Here is a 4,767-nt window from a genome sequence, read left to right on the forward strand (position 1 = left end):
TCCCATCCCATCCCATCCCATCCCATCCCATCCCATCCCATCCCATCCCATCCCATCCCAGAACAATTATGAAGGCAGAAACTGAAGGATTGAGTGATGGAGGCCATGTGTGAGTCGCTCAGCACAGTGTGAGGTTCTGCAGCTTTGTGTCCAAACTCGGATCATCTGCCCAGTGCTGACCCTCTGCTCTGCTGCCCCATAATGTGCTGAACCTGAACCCCCTGCTGCTTCTCAGCCCCACGGAGCTCTGCCCCTCCTGTGTGCCCCCACCCTGGGCAGGCATCTCCAAGGCAGGGGTGGCACAGAGTGGGGTGACATGGAGCTAGAGTGGCACAGAACTGGGATGGCACAGAGCTGGGATGGCACAGAGCCGAGTTAACTCTCCTTCCATATGTTGGATAACACTTTTTGTATTCCATTATCTGTTGAGGAATTTAATTTGTTAACTCGATTGGGTCTGGAGCTCTTCCGGCCCTGAGGGAACTCAGTGTCACTGAATGCTCCTTTCTCCTGCCCGCAGCTCTTGGTCTCAGTGTCCTCATGGGCTTTTTTTCACTGAGCTCCTGGGATGCTCTCATCCCATTGCCATCAGTCAGGGGCACTGCAGCCCTCCCTTTGTTTCCTGATGCCATTGCAGCACTGCTGATGCACGTGTGCTGCTGTTTGGTTCTCTGCACTTCCATCACACGTGGCTCCATCTCATTTCTGAACATTTCCATCCTCCCCTTGAGGACCCTCAGCTCCTGCACTCCCAGACCTGCAGCTGTGGCCACAGTTGTGCTCTGCTCATTGACTGACAGACAGACAGACAGGCACAGACGTACATACACAAACTGACAGATAAACACAGACAGACAGATGGGGCTGTCACGGTGTTTGCTGCTTTGGAGAGTTCCCATTGCACTGCTCCATCGGCAGTGCTGAGCTGCACCTGCACCCCCCAGGTTTCTCCCTGGTGGGGACATCGCTTTCTCTGCAGGGGGATTATGGATAATACATTCTGGTCTAATTAAAATTTGCTGAAGTAATTAGGAGATAATGGCCTCGGTGTTCTTTGGGGTGTGAGGCTTAACAGTCTGATTACTGCATGATTAGATCTCTGCTGGCTATAAGAAATTTCACAATCATGATACCTTCAGCTTTGGAGAACATTTAATTGTTGAAAGCCACCAAATGTCCCCTCCAATGGGAGCAGGGATTGCAAGCACCTGGGCAGTGGGGCCACAATGGTACCTCCTTCCCGTCCCCATCCCCATCCCCATCTCTGGCCCTGTTCTCATCCTCATCCCCATCCTGTCCCCTACCCTGTCCCTGTCCCTGTCCTTCATGGGGGCACATGGGACTGTCAGGTGGGCTGGAACCTGCAGCACCAGAGCACTTCGGATCCCACCATAGGAGCTGCTATTTATCTCCTAGGACAGACTGAGGACAGTATTCATCATGTCCTGGAACAATTCCATCATCTCCTGGGAGGGTACGCACCATCTCCTGGGACAGAGAATCATAGAGGTATAAAGTTGGAAGATCATCTCATCCAACATCATCATCGTCTCCCAGGACATCACCCATCCTCTCCTGGGGACCACTCCAGGCAGAGCAGGGCCTGGTGGAGAAGTGGCACTGAGGGACACAGTCAGTGGGCACGGTGGGTGGGCTGGGTGGGGCTCAGGGATCTCGGGGGGCTTTTCCAGCCTTCGTGGTTCTGTGATGCTATGACTGGATGAGTCGTAGGTGGGCACCAGGCTTACAAAGGCCCCATAGGATCCTTCTGCAGCCCCCTGGATGGTTCCTGCTCAGTGCCACACAGCACTGCTCAGACTGACTGTTAATCAGGAGATAATGAAGTCAGAAAAGAGCAGTAAGTGTCGGGAGGGAGAAATCAGATAAGGGCAGAAAAAGCAAAATGAAAACAATCCCCAGAACAATGACATGCAGTGGTTAACCTGCTTAAGGAAGTGCAAACAAGCAGCAGTGGAAATGAAAACTGGTGCTTGCAGCACCAGGACTAATTACAATAAAAGCAGGTGAAACCACCTCTGTTTCTGATAGCTCTGAGGTGGTTTTGTTCTTTGTTTCACTGATCTGTTCTTTCTGTTTTTCTCTTGGAAAGACAGCATCCGAGTAGAGTCGTCAGCGTTGGAAAAGACCTCCGCGATCATCACGTCCAAGCACTGACCCGCCTCACCTGACCAAAAATGGGAGAGATCCCAGTTCTGTCCTCCGAGGGAACGGGCTGGAGCCTCTGCTGGGTCAGACCCACGCAGACTGTGGGTGCACTGGTAGATAGGGTGGTTCTGCCATGTCAGCAGGAGGGCTGTATGCTACGAGAGCCACTGGGGACCAGGGGCGAGGTGTTACCTGTGAGACCCATGGTGGGGCTGACGTGCACCACAGTCCCACCTCCACGCAGGTCCCTGCTGGGTCCTGGGGCACTGGGGAGGTGCAGGTGGCGGGGGCAGCCCGACAAGATCTGCCTGTCCTGGGTTGATGGCCGCAGTGATGGAGCTTTAGGGTTGGTGCACGAGATGTGCAGACAAAGGCTCTGCTTTTGGAGCAGCAGTGCTTCTGCCCTTGAAGTGCACTGCAGCCGTACCAGTCTGAGATGGAGGGCTCGGCCTGAGGGCATCCATCCCAGCACCCCCCGGGCAATGCTCATCTTCCAGTGGTGAACTCCATTCCTTGAGTGCCACAGCCGGGGTCCTGCTGCTTGCCTTTCCTCCACATGGAAGCAGTCACTGAAGATAACTGTTGGCAGTTTGTACCCATATTCTGCCCTGCTCCTATGGCCAAGTGCGCTGAGCAGCCGATGGAGCTGTGGCTGTTCCAATTCACTGTAGGGAAATTGGGCCTTTAAGGATCCCTTCCTACTCAAACCATTCTGTGTTTCCATGCTCAGTGCCCCATCTCCTGACCGTGGGTGTCCCCAGGGATGGTCACCCACCACCTCTCCAGGCAACCTGTGCCAGTGCCTCACCGCCCTCAGTGTAAACAACTTTTTCCTTACATCCAATTCTCCCCTCTTTTAGTTTGAAACCATTTCCCCTTGTCCTATCACACAGACCCTGCTGAAAAGTGTCCCAAGCTTCCCCCCAGCCCCCTTTTGGATAGGCCACCAGAGGGAAGGGCAGCAAATCCAGGTGACCTGAGAAGTGCACCCAGTGCACTCTTTCCTCCACGTGACAACAAATGTCACCTGTGCACCTGAAGTGATCCTCAATGTGTCCTCAATGAGCAGTAGGAGTGCACTGCTGCCCACTGCCCCAAAGCATGGCTGTGCTGTGTCAGCCTGCGGCGTGGAACCCAGCAGCACTGATGTGGCACTGGTGCTATTCCTTCCAGAAATGGGAAAAGGACAGAAATAGGAGAGCAGCCAACTGCCTGTGAGCTCATAGAAAATAACACGGAGGAGTCTGTGTACAATAACTGAGGATAGAGCAGCGCCCAGCAGCCTGGATTCATAGAAGCACAGGATGGCTTGGCTTGGAATGGAGAGGTTGGTTGGAAAAGGTCTCCAAGATCATCGAGCCCAAATGTCAGCCCATCCCCACCATGCCCCAAACTGAAGAATCGAGCACCATCCCTAGGAGACATGAGGTGACACTGCTGTCCCGTGCAGCGTTGTCATGGCCATGGGAGCAGTGGGACCCAAGTGAGTGTGGCCATGGCCGCAGCACCTGTACAGGTGAGGGCTGGTGCTGCTGTGCTCTGTGTCTCCGTTGCCACACAGGTAAAAGCTCTGTGCTGCCAGCTGTCTGCTTCCAATGGCGCACAGCTGCTTTGTGTGCACCACGATGGTCGTGCTGAGCGGGTCTGATAAATGTGCCGTGGCAATTTGAGAGTGCTGAGGTTGGAGCAGAGCGTGCTGCTGCTGGCACTGCCCTGCCCTGCAACCCGCCTACTGCTGTGGGATCTCCACGTCACACAGGAAAGCTCTCAGGGGAAAGATGGTCCTGGGAGCAAAAATAGCATCTCTGGAGCATCCGTGCTGCTGCTTCTCTGCATTTCTGTTCTCTTGACCTCGAGGCCGTGTGGTGGTTGCTGCCGAGCTATTATGAGCGGTGACACTGTGTTCTGCCTCCTCTTCTCCCAGAAAGAAAACACTTAAAGGTTAAATATATACTGGGCATCGCTCAGTGAGTTCTGTGGTTGGAAATGCAGTCATAAAGCAAATGTTTGGGCAAGCACAGAGTTGAGGGTTTCAGCTTTCCCCCCAGGACAGCACAGCCCAGCAATGGCCCGTGAGCAGGAGATGGGCTCCTCCTGGGCACTTCTGGTTTGAGCAATTCCCCTCCCTCTGGAAGAAGAAAATGCAACCAACTTGGTGTTGTGCCTCTGATCTCTTCATGGGACATTCTTAGTGTTCTGCTTTGGAAACTGAAAGAATCAAGCCCAGTGGTGAAATGAGAGCTGAACTGCAGAGGTGCCTTTTGGAGAGCAGCTGGAGTGCATGTGCTGAGATCTGCCCCATGGCTTCAGACTGAAGCATGCACTGGTGTGGGGCAGGATCTACAGGGAGGGCAGGCTGCTCCCAGCAGTATTTGGCTTCTCCTCTGCTTTGCAGACATCTGGGCAGTGAAGGCATCAGGCAACGGGCTGGAGGAGGCGGGGGCCAATGGCACAGCTCCTCCTGGACCTCCAGAGCTGCAGTGCTGCGTCTCACTCTGACCCACTGCTCCCGGCGTGGGGAGGTGTTCGGGTCCCACGGGGACCTCATTGCTCTGACAGCAAAGCGCTCAGCTCTGAGGAAACGGTGGCTCCAAGCGGCTG

This window comes from Meleagris gallopavo, chromosome 1 (genome assembly GCF_000146605.3).
Source record: "Meleagris gallopavo isolate NT-WF06-2002-E0010 breed Aviagen turkey brand Nicholas breeding stock chromosome 1, Turkey_5.1, whole genome shotgun sequence".
NCBI lineage: Eukaryota > Metazoa > Chordata > Aves > Galliformes > Phasianidae > Meleagris > Meleagris gallopavo.